The sequence below is a fragment of the Ictalurus furcatus genome, chromosome 7, assembly GCF_023375685.1.
Source record: "Ictalurus furcatus strain D&B chromosome 7, Billie_1.0, whole genome shotgun sequence".
NCBI lineage: Eukaryota > Metazoa > Chordata > Actinopteri > Siluriformes > Ictaluridae > Ictalurus > Ictalurus furcatus.
The window spans coordinates 19,301,312-19,317,457 of record NC_071261.1 but is presented as its reverse complement, the minus strand read 5'-3'; the positions used below and the strand labels follow the sequence as shown (position 1 = coordinate 19,317,457).

At 43.0% G+C, this 16,146-nt stretch overlaps 1 protein-coding gene across 9 annotated transcripts in view; it reads left to right on the top strand.

The window, feature by feature from the left end:
- mark2b (MAP/microtubule affinity-regulating kinase 2b) overlaps positions 1 to 16,146 on the top strand; it is a 48,400-nt gene that overhangs the window by 7,333 nt on the left and 24,921 nt on the right. The window lies entirely within an intron of this gene.

Here is a 16,146-nt window from a genome sequence, read left to right as displayed (position 1 = left end):
GTGGTTTGACTAGTAGATGTAAGACTGAATATTGCCAAATAGGTCACGATGCGATACGTTTCGCACGTGTCATGATTAGATAGATCACGATGCATCACAGTATTGCAGCAGGATTATCATGGTTAATGGCGGAGAGACATTCTGACATTTGAAGAGTACTTTTGAATTCCTGCAAACGACACGAAGTTAATTAAGAGCCTACTGAGAACGAGTAACTTCCATTTGCTTCCAATGCAGAACTTTGACTTTTCCATCCGAGCAGATATAATCTCACAAATCGAGTTCTCAAACTTCTTTCATTGTAAAAAAAATTATATATAATCAGTCATCATCATCACAGGTCTTCTTATTGTAACTTTTATAGCATAATTTCTTTTTCTGATTATAATCCACATATTGAAATATTAAAGTAAAGTAGAGAATAAGGATAATTGTGTACAATTTCTATTTATTAGAGAAGGTAGTCATTAGAATTTTTTGTTCCGCTTTGCACCCCCAAAACCCAAACCAGTTACTGTACTAAAATCTTGTAAACATTTAGTTTTATATTAAAAATATATATATATATATTTAAAATAAAATTGTGGCTTAGTGGTTAGCACGTTTGCCTCGCACCTCTGGGGTTGGGGGTTCGATTCCTGCCTCTGCCCTGTGTGCGTGAAGTTTGCATGTTCTCCCCGTGCATCGGGGGTTTCCTCCGGGTTTTCTGGTTTCCTCCACCAGTCTAAAGACATGCGTTGTAGTCTCATTGGCATTTCTAAATTGTCCAAGGTATGTGAATGGGTGTGCGATTGAGCACTGCGATGGGCTGGCCCCTCCAACCACCATAAAATTGCAAACACATACATGTCAACTGATGTAAAATGTATAACTGCATAAATCGAAGCCTTCTGGGTGGCCTAGGTGATCTGACATTAATGACGTAATCTGATTGGCTAGTGAGTATGACAGAGTAAACTAATATTCCCATTCACTCAATTCTCATGGTCCTGAGAGGTGGAGAACAGACCTGTGTTGTATCAGAAAACAGAACTCCCTTTTACCCCCGTTACCACCCCGAAGTGTTTGTTGTTTTGGGGTTTTTTTTGTATAGCAGCATGGTCTGCTATTTTTAGTTCCTCATATCATGTATATGTGTTCGTATGTAGCTGTGATTGATACCTACACCCATTCTGCCGCTGTATTCAAGATCAGCCAATATAGTCCTTTTATAAAAGCAAATTTTGGTTTATCAATGAATGATACATTATGCCTTTTAGCTGACTTTATAGAAGCTTGTCCATGAGACCAGTTAGTTTCTGTTAACAGACTGCTCTGTCCTGAAGTCTCTCCCATAGTGGGAAACTTACTGGCTCTTTTATATGATGCCTTTTTCAAAAATCTTAACTTAAACATCTCCCAACTGAAAACTTCACCGCATCAAAGATTAGGTCTCTCTCTGTCTCTCTTTTTATTTTTATTTTATTTTATTTTAAACAACACAGTTTCTTTTAATCTGTTTATTATATTAGGCCTTGATTATGTGGCGTGTCTGCCATACAAGTCCATGTGAAAAGATATTGTATTAGGACACGGGCGGCTGGGGCTCAGGTGGTAGAGCGGGTTGTCCTCTAATCATAGGGTTGGCGGTTCGATTCCCGGCCCACGTGACTCCACATACCGAAGTGTCCTTGGGCAAGTTAGCGCCTTGCATGGCAGCTCTGCTACCATTGGTGTGTGTGTGAATGGGTGAATGAGACAGCGTAAAGAGCTTTGGATAAAAGCGCTAAATAAATGCGCCATTTACCATTTAATATAACACAAATATCATACCGTGATACTTGAGGACATTTTTACGATACATGATGCGTATCGTGATTTTTTTTAATAAATATATATTTATATACATGTATATGGTAGAGTCTTTATTCACACATACATATGCACAATGAAATTACATTCTTCGCATACCCCAGCATGCCAGGAGGTTGGGGTCAGAGTGCAGGGTTAGCCATGATACAGCACCCCTGGAGCAGAACAAAAAAAAAGTTCAACTGACTTCGATGATACTTTCCTTTAGTGCCTACAAAGACAAATTACATCAAATCAACAGCTTCCATTCGGTATCATTTAATTTGTAATGATTAAAAACGTTTTTATAAAAAATACATTTACGCATACAGTATCTCACAAAAGTGAGTACACCCCTCACATTTTTGTAAATATTTGATTATATCTTTTCATGTGACAACACTGAAGAAATGACACTTTGCTACAATGTAAAGTAGTGAGTGTACAGCTTGTGTAACAGCGTAAATTTGCTGTCCCCTCAAAATAACTCAACACACAGCCATTAATGTCTAAACCGCTGGCAACAAAAGTGAGTACACTCGTAAGTGAAAATGTCCAAATTGGGCCCATTTAGCCATTTTCCCTCCCCGGTGTCATGTGACTTGTTAGTGTTACAAGGACTCAGGTGTGAATGGGGAGCAGGTGTGTTAAATTTGGTGTCATCGCTCTCACACTCCCTCATACTAGTCACTGGAAGTTCAACATGGAAACTCATGGAAAAGAACTCTCTGAGGATCTGAAAAAAGAATTATTGCTCTACATAAAGATGGCCTAGGTTATAAGTAGATTGCCAAGACCCTGACACTGAGCTGCAGCACGGTGGGCAAGACCATACAGCGGTTTAACAGGACAGGTTCCACTCAGAACAGGCCTCGCCATGGTCGACCAAAGAAGTTGAGTGCACGTGCTCAGCGTCATATCCAGAGGTTGTCTTTGGGAAATAGACGTATGAGTGCTGCCAGCATTGCTGCAGAGGTTGAAGGGGTGGGGTTTCAGCCTGTCAGTGCTCAGACCATACGCCGCACACTGCATCAAATTGTTCTGCATGGATGTCGTCCCAGAAGGAAGCCTCTTCTAAAGATGATGCACAAGAAAGCCCACAAACAGTTTGCTGAAGACAAGCAGACTAAGGACATGGATTACTGGAACCATGTCCTGTGGTCAGATGAGAGCAAGATAAACTTATTTGGTTCAGATGGTGTCAAGCGTGTTTGGCTGAAACTAGGTGAGGAGTACAAAGACAAGTGTGTCTTGCCTACAGTCAAGCATGGTGGTGGGAGTGTCATGGTCTGGGTCTGCATGAGTGCTGCCGGCACTGGGGAGCTGCAGTTCATTTGAGGGAACCATGAATGCCAACATGTACTGTGACATACTGAAGCAGAGCATGATCAGTATGCAGTATTCCAGCATGATAACGACCCCAAACACACCTCCAAGATGACCACTGCCTTGCTAAAGAAGCTGAGTGTGAAGGTGATGGACTGGCCAAGCATGTCTCCAGACCTAAACCCTATTGAGCATGTGAGGGGCATCCTCAAACGGAAGGTGGAGCAGCACAAGGTCTCTAACATCCACCAGCTCCGTGATGTCATCATGGAGGAGTGGAAGAGGACTCCAGTGGCAACCTGTGAAGCTCTGGTGAACTCCATGCCCAAGAGGGTTAAGGCAGTGCTGGAAAATAATGGTGGCCACACAAAATATTGACACTGGGCTCAATATGGACATTTTTACTTAGGGGTGTACTCACTTTTGTTGCCAGAGGTTTAGACATTAATGGCTGTGTGTTGAGTTATTTTGAGGGGACAGCAAATTTTCACTGTTACACAAGCTGTACACTCACTACTTTACATTGTAGCAAAGTGTCATTTCTTCAGTGTTGTCACATGAAAGGATATAATGAAATATTTACAAAAATGTGAGAGGTGTACTCACTTTTGTGAGATACTGTACATACACCATACCAACGATTTCTCAGTGTATTGTGTAATCATTTATCACGATATCGATATATCGCCCAGCCGTAATATAACCCTATCCTTTATTTTCCAGCTAGAAATACTGTCAGATTCGTGCTGTTAGAGAAAATGAATACACACCTCCTAATTCAAGAATTCCTGCGTTATAAGGACGGCTATATTGAAGCACGTAGCCTAAAGTACGCCGATGGCGTTTATCATGCTTCTTAAACTGTGCCTTTTTTAAAAAATATATTTATTTATTTTTAAATCACACTGTGTTGCGTGTCTTTGCAAATAAAGAGAATCACGAGATTGATCATGTATAAAATATTTGATTTTGTGTCATGAACTTTATTGAACCTTAGCTGACATGCAGGGAAGCGTTGTGCAGCCAGTGCAAATACCACAGCATCACGCTGATTAAACATGCTCAAAGATATGTTGTTATTCTGGTGCGGCACCACGTAAAAACCCACGTTGTAATTTCATTAACGAATCGCTGGTAGTCAGAGAGCATCCACACATTTAACTGGTTTAACACAGCGCAGGAGTTTGTCCGGGTTATCGGTGGTGCATGGTGCAACGATATGTGTTTGATAATTGGACAAAATAACAATTGGAAATTGTTTATCTTTTTATTCTCTGGGTCCTAGCAAAGCTAAATCTTTTATGCTTATGTACTTGTGTCTATGTGGGGAAAAAAACCACGCTATATGACCCACATCTATGTTGTATGGGTGCTGAATTATGGTAAAAATAAATAAAACGGAAATAACCGCAGTGACCCGTGCTGTCCTTGGCTGAGGTTTCTCTGTGACTCATGATTTTTATTATGTCAATTAAGACAAATGCTGATGAGGTGAACACTTACAGTTCAGAGCAGAGGTTATTCGCTGTAAATCTCTTTATTCCCTTGTGCTATATGAGAACGTGTGTGTGTGTGTGTGTGTGTGTGTGTGTGTGTGTGTGTGTGAGTGAGAGAGAGAGAGAGAGAGAGAGAGAAAGAAACTGGAGAGTTTAGCAAAGTACCACATTTAACACACCCGATTCAGTTTATCGGTTAATCAGCAAGGCCTTCGCAGGCCGAATTTGTTCAGTTAGATGTGGAGCAACACGAATCACTATTCGGACAAAGAATTACAAAAAAATCAACTAGCTGCAATAACATTATTCCATTTTGCGAATAAAATCTGCAAACGCATTCGTGGATCCTTAATGTGTTCGTGTGAGCAGGACTGATTGAAATCTGTATCGCTGCGAAACCTCTGGAGCTTGAGCCGTTTTCACCTTTCGGTATTTCCGGGCTAAGCTATCAGGGCCTCAGCCTGTACGGCGTATCGTAGAGTTACTTGAGGAGTGTACGTTCACTTCAGCCAGCTCCTGGCAGCCAGTCCACCAGCTCAGAAGTACATGCTAATTTGCATACTTTACTCAACCACATGCGCACACACCCCGCTGAACCAAGGTCGAAATGAAGCACAGTAGTGTGGTTAAGGTTGGTACAGTACTCGATGAACAGAAAGACACGCAATACATAAATATGTGTGTATTCTGCGGAGGTAGTGTCCGGTTTAGTATACACGCACGCTTTTGTTTTTAGGCCGGCAAACAGATCGGATATCTTTTCTTATCTGTTTAGTATCAGGAACTGCTGATGAATTTACTTAGTTTAAGGCTTGGTTGAACTTTCACCCGCTGGGATTCCTCTCACCTGTTGTCACTTTTGCGGTAGAAGTGTTCATTATGAAACCGTCAGATTGTCACTGGTTTGTTAGTTTCAGAAGGTTTTGAGTGGTATTTTTTGTGTGTAACTTTTAAAAAGTAATTTTAAAAAATCTCAGCTCAGTGAAATAAGGGTTCGTTTCAAACGAGTCATTAGCGTTGGACCTTTTACGGAGAAACCTCCGTTTGAGTGCGTAAAGGAACCAGCCTTTCCAGTTAAGCTGGGTGTGAAATCGACTGGAGGGCGTGCCGAGACTTTCTCACTCCCAGCATGTGATGTCAGGGAAGGATTTGTATGTGCGTGTGTGTACGTAACAGCGGGCTGTGTCAAAGCCTGTATTGCAGGTTGTTGAGAGAGCAGTTCTGCACTACCTCTTTTTTTTCCTGAATATTTGGCTAGAACACAAATTGTTGTGCAATCAAATCTATAAAGGTGTTTATAAATCGAGCCTTTTGCTTCATTTCACTTTAATCTATAATGTACGTTTCTGTATTGCTGTACAACAGATTACACTATTACACCTGTCTTACATGTCTCTCATACATGTTTCTTTTGTTCTGTTAAATAAGATCGTAGATAGGCTAAGATGCCTAAATATCTTGGTTCATTCAGAGAATGTTAAGAGTTTTTAGCTAGTCAGTGTTGAAAAATTATTTACACCGTCAGTATGCATCCTTGCATGCGATTTTAAGTTTGGTTTTGTGGTGCTTACCTAAGACGTGCAGGGTTTTGTTTTGTTTTTTTGTTTTTTTGCATAGTCTTTGGTTTAAATGCATTCCACTGTGTTCACGTGTTGTCACTTGAGGCGTTCAGCAGGTCTGAACTGCCTCTTTGACATTACTTTCCACATGTAGATTAAACACCAGTCTAATTAAGGACATGTAATTTGGTTATTTTGAGATGTTGAGTCAATGGAAATGATCATGACTGTACACAGCCTGTTACGGTTGTGCCCTTGACCAAACCCAAACCTAGGGACGGCAAGCTTTTAACTGGTAGTAATGGTGATCTGTCAACTCCCAGCATCGTACATACAGTGTATAGCGAAAAGTGTATGGACACCTGACCATCATACCGATATGTGGGCCGTCCCCATACATTTGGAAGCATACAGTTGGATTTTATAGGATGTCTTTGCATGCTGTAGCATTACAGTTTCCCTTCACTGAAACTAAAGGGCTCAAACCTGTTCCAGCATGGCAAAGTCCCTGTGCAGCACGCGAGGTCCATGAAGACGTCTTGCCAACGCTGGAGTGGAAGAGATGGTGTGGCTTGCACAGATCTCAACCCCACTGAGCGCTTGGGATGAACTGAAACGCCGACCATGCAGCAGGCCGGCCTCCTCACCCAACCTAACTAATGCTCTTGTAGCTGAATGAGCACAAATACTCACAGTACCATTTCAAAATCCAGTGGAAAGCCTTCTTAGATGAGTGGAGGCTGTTAGAACAACAAATGGGGGGGGGAATGAAAGAATGGGATGTTCGGCTAGCACATATGGGTGTGATGGTCGGGTGTCCACATACTTTTGGCCATGTAGCATGTATCTAACTATGCTTATGAATCTTATGTTTCAGTGTGTCCTATTAGTAGACTGCACTGTACTGTATTTTGCACACGAGTGTGCTGAACAAGTCCTGAAAAGTGAAGCCAAAACATTTCGATTGCCCCCAGGTGGCTGGATCCAGTATAGGTCATAAACCCCGCCCTCCACATCTAATCTAATAAGACGTGAGCCAAACTAAACAATCAAATTACACCAAAGGTGGTTTTTGTCGACTTGGGCTCCGGGTTCACTACTGCGCAGTCTCGGGCTCCGGGTTCGCTACCGCGCAGACTCCGGGTTCACTACTGCGCGGTCTCGGTCGCCGGGTTCAATACTGCGCAGACTCAGGCTCCGGGTTCACTACTGTGCAGTCTCGGTTGCCGGGTTCAATACTGCGCAGACTCAGGCTCCGGGTTCACTACCGCGCAGTCTCGGTCGGTGGGTTCGCTACCGCGCAGTCTCGGGCGCCGGGTTCGCTACCACGCAGTCTCCGTCGCCGGGTTCGCTACCGTGCAGTTTCTGTCGCCGGGTTCGCTACCGCACAGGCTCGGGCTCCAAGATGTCAGCGCCATATTGGGACATTCGTGGCTTCACGTCACATTTTAATAGACTTCAGATTTGATTTGACAAAAATGAATGGACTCGAGAATATTTTAAGACCAACTTCAGTCTCAACTAATGATATCATAAAGAAAGAATTTGTCTTTTATTTGTATGGTTTTATTATATCTGCTTCACATATTTCCCCGTGTGTCACGGTAGATTGGACCCTGATCATAGAAATTGATGACGTCTTTCCACGTTAATTCCAAAATGTGATGAGACTCAAATGAAACGTGGTGGCACCTGCCGTGGCACATGTGCTCATGTTTTGGTTTTATCGACGTAGTTTCCTCAGAAGCAGGAACTTGAGGAAGATTGGCTATATGCAAAGAATGTGCGAAAACAAGAGGATTCCAGAACGATGTCTGACTTGAGACTCGGACTCATGACGAAAGACTCCAGACTTGACTTGGACTCCAGTGTTAAAGACTTGTGAACATCTGGTGTGTATTTGACCACATCAGTCTCTAAAATGAGGGTCACAATGGTTCTCTTCCCAAGGCCACTGTAACCGGTTAGATCTCTGCCCAAAATGGCTCAACACAATTTTATAATAAAGATTCGGATGCTTTTTTGGAAGGATTTGTCTTCGGTTGTTTCATATAGAATTTCATCATTCACAGATGTATTGTAGTACAGTGGGTAGTGTTGTGCTCTCACAGTCTGTCTGTGGGTTTTGCATGACCGTATGGGTTTCCTCCAAGTTCTCTGGTTTCCTCCCAGAAACATGCAGGTAGTGGATTGGTTAACTAAATTGCCCCTGGTGTGAATGAGTGTGTAAATGTGTGTCTGTGGTGCCCTGAGACTGGTGTCCTTTTGGCTGTATTCCTGCCCAGTGCTCTCGGGATATCCGCCGCTACCCAGACCAGGAGGGAGTGGTTACTGAAGACAAATAAATGTATGAGTGATGTGCCTATGCGTAACTTCCATCCATTCATATTCTGTACCACTTATCCTACACAGGGTCGCAGGGGGCCTGGAGCCTATCCCAGGGGACACTCTGGATGGGGTGCCAATCCATTGCAGAGCACACGTTCACACACTGCGGACAATTTAGTGATGTCACTCAGCCTACGACACATGTTTTTGGACTGGTTGAGGAAACCAGAGTACCCGTAGGGAAACCCCCGATGCACGACAAGAACACGCAAACTCCGCGCACGCAGGGAATCGAACCCCCAACCCCGGAGGTGCGAGGCAAACATGCTAACCACTAAAACCAATATAGCAGTGTTATTTCGCCAGTTAACTTGTAGCTCGATGGTAGTAGTAAGCCAACATCAGTGACCTCATTGTCTTTCACTCATATGAAACTAAACATTGTATAAGCACACACACACAGTTTTATTTTGTCCTACAGTATTGTCTGTCATCAGTATCAGATTTGTTTGGGAGCTGTTGACAGTTTGCTGAAAGAGGATGAGATAAAAAGAGGCAGAAGGCGTGTGAGGAAAGAGCGAGCGAGCGTGAGAGAGAGAGGGTGGGAAGGTGCCGAGAACAGAAAGAAGGTCCAGCTGCTGTCTATTTGTGTCGCTGAGTTGTCACTAGACTCAGTTGGAAAGATTGTGGTATTTATACTCGAACCCACTACATGCACACCTTGCTATATGTTCCTTACTATGTTTGTTCATCTGTATATTCATCCATCCGTCCCTTTATTTCTCACGCTATTCCCGCTCGCTTGGCTTTGCTTTGAGGTGGTCAGCACATACAAATAATTTTTGATTGAACAAATAGTGAAATCAAATGATTTGATCATTCTTCCCCAAGAGCTGACACACGACTGTGTGTATTCAATAGTCACATCTAAGTGTGTTGGAAACTTGCGTTAGTGAGTAGGAGGTGTTTTTTTATTTTTTATTTTTAATACCACGTCTTCGTGACTGTGGAAGTGTGTGAGAGAGAGAGAGCGAGAGTGCACGAGAATGTGAGACCACTAAATTTGTGTATTCTCTACCTGTGTGACTGCGGGGGCGTGATTATGGTGAAAGGAGAGTGAGTGCATGAACGGCCGGTTCTTTAGCAACTTAAAGAAAAGAGATTGCGTCGAAAGGACTGCTGCAGTGAGAGACAGATCTCCATGGCAACACTGCAATCAAAAACCAGAGCCTCTTTTTTGGTAAGGAAATGGTAGATTGTTTTGTGTGTGTGTGTGTGTTTGCAGCTGTTTGTGAGTGTGTCAGGTTTGCTGGTATCTGTGCCGACACACATGAACACCCTAACTCAAATTTTCACAGAAAGCCGTTGTAAAACGGTCAGTCTATGCTTCCATGGCAGTCCACACAGCAGGTCTGGGTGAGAGCGAGACGTGCTGTATGTTGTATCATCACCTTAGCAACTGTGTCGCAGCACATCCCAGCTTTCGCAAACTCCTCAACTCTGACACAAGGTACCGTAAACCATGTGTCGAAGCTCAGTCCAAATCCGTTAGAAGCCTTCTGATCCTGTGGCCGGGGAACGAGCCATCGATTCACACACAAGCGGTCGAAACATGTGGAGAAAAAGGAAGACGGCGCTAATTTTGTGTCCGTGTGAGTCAGTGTGAGTGTACTATCTGGATGATGTAATGGTAGTTCCACCCATACCAGGCTGCTTTTGTATCAGCTGTGTGAGGTCATGCACATGCCTGCCTACCCCCCGTTTTACACACACACAAACACACACACACACACACACACATTATGCCAAGGTCTACAATCTAAACACCTACTATGTACACTAAACTGTACAACATGTTCGAGGGAGAGATGACCTTTTGAAGCTCGAGTCCTTTGTGCCAGGCAGACTCTGTTAGCATCTCCTCTTTCCATGCCTTCGCCTTTGCCCTTCTTCTGGATTTACGAGTGTAAATGCACGTTTTTGGTGTTGCCGCCGACGTTTTTCACTCTTCTGACGTGACCTTGTCGATCTGCTAAACTGCCGTAATGTGAGCTAGTTTAAACTCGAGTACAGAGTTGCTTCTCAAGAGCCCTTTTGTGTGTCGTCAGGATGTTAAGTGCACTCTTTGGTCTTTGGATTAGTCTGCGAAGACGGCGCAGTCGTTGACTGAAGTGCTAGCTCTCATGTTGCGTTTGAACATCTCACGTTTTATGTTACAGTAATGTGGATGAAATACAAGTCTGGAGGACTGTTTTTATTTATTCCAGATATTCTATGTGTCAGTTTTACATTTACATTTATGGCATTTACATTTATGATGCCCTTATCCATAACGACTTACATTTATGTCATTTATTCATCTGAGCAGTTGAGGGTTAAGGGCCTTGCTCAAGGGCCCAACAATGGTAGCTTGGCAGAGCTGAGGCTTGAACTCCTGACCTTCTGATCAGTAACCCAGAGCCTTTAGCTTATCGCTGTAATTGTTTGTTAGTAATAGGCATAAACAGGCTGTTGATAGGAAGAAATGTAATTAATTGAGAAGTCTGAGGGGGCATGTAGGTTTAGCGGTTAGCGCTGTTGTCTCGCACTTCCAGGGTTGGGGGTTTGAATCCTAGAGTTCCCTGTGCTTCAGGGGGTTTCCACTGGGTACTCGAGTTTCCTCTCCCAGTCCAAAGACATACGCTTGAATGGCATTTCCAAATTGTCCTCAGTGTGTGAATGTGTGTGTGCTTGTCCCCTGTGATGTGTTGGCTCCCCATCCAGGGTGTCCCCCCGCCCCGTGCCCCGAGTTCCCTGGGATAGGCTCCAGACCTCCCCCAAGACCCTGTGTAGGATAAGCGTTACAGAAAATGGATGGATTGATGGAAGTATACAGTACATTAAGCAGTTTAATTCATAGTTTAATGTCATGGATATATAATTGGTAATACTTGTTAATCTTTTCCATCAGACTGCAGTTTGTCTACAGGTATGATACACTGAGGTGCCAGCGTCTGTGGTTTAACCATCTTCACGCTGACTTTAAGTGAATTACCGAGTCTGCGAGATCTCAAGCTTCAGCTTTGTGAGCTCGGAGAAACCAAGTGGGTGGGACTGTTGTCTCTCTGGTCAGTAAAACAAATATGGAGGAAATGAATCAGGGTAATACCGGTATAGAATTAGGATCTGTGAAAATTGGAAGTGAAATTTAAACTCTGCCCAAGGTACTTCAGACATTGTCTCATTGTCATTAAAAAACCCAACTTGCTCAGAAGCTATAAACTACAAGACAATAAATATGTAATATTTTAAAGAGCAACTCTTACAGCTTTTTCTTGTTGTTGTTCGCTTTGTTCAAACACTGCCTGCTGGACGCCCTGACGTAATCACTCCATGTTATTTATTCACCAGTAGAAGCTATATAGAGGTGTGTATTTCGCTCAGTTTTTGTGTTTACGTGGTTAAATACGAGGTGAGAAAGTGCTCAAAAGACGATAACCGCTTTCATAAATGCTCATTTTAAACCCAACGTGTGGAAAGCGGCTTCACGCGCTCTAAGCCTGTTTCATCAGGCTAACAAGCTTTATTTGCCATCCCAATACAGACAAAGTTGCACAATATATGTATTCACTTATGTGTCCAGATGAACTCTGCCAAATGCAGACAGACTGATGGCGATATTGTATTCTGTGTGTCACGCCCTGTCACGTTAGCCATCCATCCATCTTCTATACTGCTTATCCTACAGGGTTGCGGGGAACCTGGAGCCTATCCCAGGGAGCATGGGGCACAAGGCGGGGTACACCCTGGACAGGGTGCCAATCCATCGCAGGGCACAATCACATACACATTCTCACACTACAGATACTTTGGACATGCCAATCAGCCTACCATGCATGTGTTTGGACTGGGGGAGGAAACCGGAGTACCCGGAGGAAACCCTCGCAGCACAGGGAGAACATGCAAACTCCACACACACTGGGAAGCGGCAGGAATCAAACCCTCAACCCTGGTGAATGTGCTCACTTTAGCCATCTTAATGCTAATTAAGAGCTGATTGGCATGTTGCCAGAACATCTAGGCCAGAATATAGTACTACTCTTCATCAGACGAGTTTACCTACCAAATCATGTATGGTTAGTGCAGTTTGCTCTTACTCTGAGAAAGCTGCCCTGTGCTCTGGGGGTCCGTTTGGGCCTGCTGTCAGAAGAAGCCCCAGATAGAGAGTGAGGAGATTTCAGAATGATGAAACTCGCACAAGCTGGCAACAGGACTCTTTAAAGACAAAACTGTTGCTCAGATCAGTGGGTCCTGACGACAGTGTCGCAGGAAGGCAAACGTGTTCAGGACCTCGTCAAAGTCGGACCCCCCCCCCAAGTTATTGCTCTGACCTGAGAGGTTGGACAAACATATGATTGAAAAAGTAGACCCTACAGTTCTATTCAAATTACTTCGTTGTTTAGAAGAAGGATGATGGTTGTCATCTAGTTGAGGTTTTTAAAGGACATTTGTAGACCCTTGGTGTTCTTTTTGCCTCTCTGGGTGTTGTCTCCTCGATAGCCAGTGGCATTATGATCTAGCCATTCTTGGACGGATGGCTCCTATGTGCCCCCCATCAAGGGATGTTCACCCTCATCACACACACACACACACACACACACACACACACACACACACACTATGGCACCCATTGTTACTGTGAGCTCCTGTGACTGGAGTAAAGTGTGTATATGGCAGGTGTATACAGCATAATTATATAGTCAACACATAGGCTATACAGAATAGGCATGCCCAACTCGCACGGCTCAGAAGAAAATGTCACTGGTCACCCCCAGGTGAAATTCACAAAGAAATTAAGAATTGAACTATAGAAATACAGCTGAGTTTCCGATTAGTATTAAATTGTCGGTAATATATTTACCTATTTCAAAATGGCCTTTGAGGCAGAGGTAGTTGTTAGGGTCCCCTGTAACAAGCATAAAACTTGAATAAAATAAAAAAGAGCCCATTGCTGCTGTATACGTATGAAAATGCCTTTAATAGAAACAATGCTGTTGTCTAGTTAGTTTTTCCGTATTCTGCAATATTGAGCCTTAAGAACACGCCTAATTCTAATAAATAATCAGGATAGACTGTAATAAGGTTACTTCTTGGAATACTGTGAAAAGATGTAAAGCGAAAATATATCTATATATGTATATGAACATAAAATATCCCAAATGGCGACTTTAACTTGGCATGAGCTTTCTTTAGATGTTGATATATCTAGAGCACCACCCGGTCGAGCTGATGATGGAACTCACACTTTATCGCCGGACATAACGAGTGAGAGCGCCACACCATGACAGGAAGTTTAGTTCGTTTAGATTTTGTAAATTGGAAACATAAAGTCCAAATACATATTTTTGCAGGACACAAGTTTTTTTTTTTCTTTCACCTTTTTGTTTATGTAGGTAAGCTGTGCACGTTTCCAGCAGTAGTTGTAGGTTATACACAGCGATTTAAATAGCAGAATTTTAAGCATTATTAATTTTGAGACTAAAGGGCCAGGGGCTCGGGCATATGCAGCTCTTCTCTCAGGTACACAAGAGAAGATGACACTGTCTGGGTGCGTGTGTCTCGTGTATGTCTGTCTGTTTCTGTGCGTGTGTTTGTGGCAGAGCCTTTCTGGAGCATCCGCGCCTGTGTCCCTAACCAGCTTCACCTGTCTGCCTAGCTTCCACACACACACACACACACCTAGAAACTGCAGCCCTATCATGTTTTCTCACTCTGTAATTTTGTCATCGGGAGGTATGTTACATTTTTCCATGCATGCTGGCACGGTCAGGAAATAAACCCATGGTTTGTTATTATTTCCACTGCCAGGTGAACTGTGCTATAACTAAATACCAGTACTACATCTGAGTACTCTCCTTGCCCAGGACTACATTTGTCGAGCCGGGACATAGGCGGAGCAAGAAATAGTGTAAGTCATTGATTGGTCAAACACAAACATCACAGAATTGCCTAGAAGACGTGTTGTGCTGGAGTCAGTGCTCCAGCGAACAGCGATCCTCAGTAGTATTGTGATGAGTGCTGAGAGCGGTGAGATGGATCTCCGGAAAATGTACTTAAGCACCCGAGTAGCACGACGCCGAATACCTTGAAAATGTTGACATAACTTTTGAACTTGACTTTCCAACTCTGAACATGTGATTTTACATGAATCATGGATAAGAAATTCAGAATTAAGCTAAATATCAGCGATAATTATTTTTTCCTGTTTAGGAGGCGGCTCATGATTTTTCCTTCAATCGAAGTGTTTCAGATTCACGAGTTTTCCTTTGTGCAAAGTGGGTTTTCTTGTCGCTGATATTTATTTTGTGAAAAAAAGCAAATTTTTCTATAGGATTCAAAAAATTACGATTAGACCATAGATTATGATGAGGTTCCGACATAGTAACTATTCACAGTTTATTTCTTGATTATCTTGACTTGTAGTTCAAATCATCTTAACCGGTTCTACGGGAACAATAAGGGGAAGCAAACACTCCACCTAGCTGCACATTGGTAACCTAATCTATGCATGGAAAAAACATTAGTAATACTGTTATTAAACGTTTATAATGGAGAACGTGTAACCACGCTGATCCTCTGCGTCGTTCACATCAGGACTCTCCAGTATCATCACACGAGATGAGCGTCTTCATCATCGTTGGTGCTTAAATTCTTTTCGTTTCTTCTTCTGTACTACTGCCTACATCTCCAGGATTCCACAGAGTGGTTTTTTTTTTTTTTTTGTGGTTGTTGCAACCAAAAAGGCTTGATTTTGCTGTGGCTTTTTAAAAAATGTATTTATTTATTTATTTTGCTTATTATTTTGCTTCACGAAATAGTTTTGCGCAGTCTTCCGCAGTGATGTTTGTTGGTAAATGAGACCTTTTAGCTGCGCTCATATTCGACACACGTGAATCGAAGAGGGGCTGTGACCGAATGCGCGTTTTGACGACGTCACCTGACGCGTCTCGCCCAAATATACGGAAAAATCTGCGGCGATTTTGAAAAATCGCAAGCTCCTCTGAATATTGCGGTGTTTGCTTGATTTTGCGTTAACGTCTGCGATCGCAAAAACTCTAGTAGGACTGCTTTGCATTAGGCCAGTCAACTTTGTCTGCTGTCACCTGTACAGGGTGTATAAGTGCTGTTTTCTGTTTTGATGATGATGATGATGTCATGGTGCAGTTGCATTGTGGATTTTGACAAACTGAATTGATTAGTCATGTTTTGATTAGCTATCCAACCTGACGAGAAGTGTAGCATTCATTGTATGAGAAAAGCGCACAGATCAAGGTTTTCTACAGCTTCAGCTCCTTTACATCTTTTACCCCTGCATTGATTTAAACAGGCTGCTTACACAACGTGATCTTTTCAGGATCAGACAGCCAAGATGGAAAAAAGGAAATAGAAATATTTCCACATATATTTATTGTGACTTAATGCTACTCCTCAGTCGAGGTGATACCACGCAAGAAGAATGGACTCAAGTTCAATGTCAGAATCACGTGTAAGTGAGACACGCTGAAACTCCTGCGCAGCTGTCCGAGGCGTGCTCAAGTCCACGGTTAAGTCTCAGGTCTGACTGACCA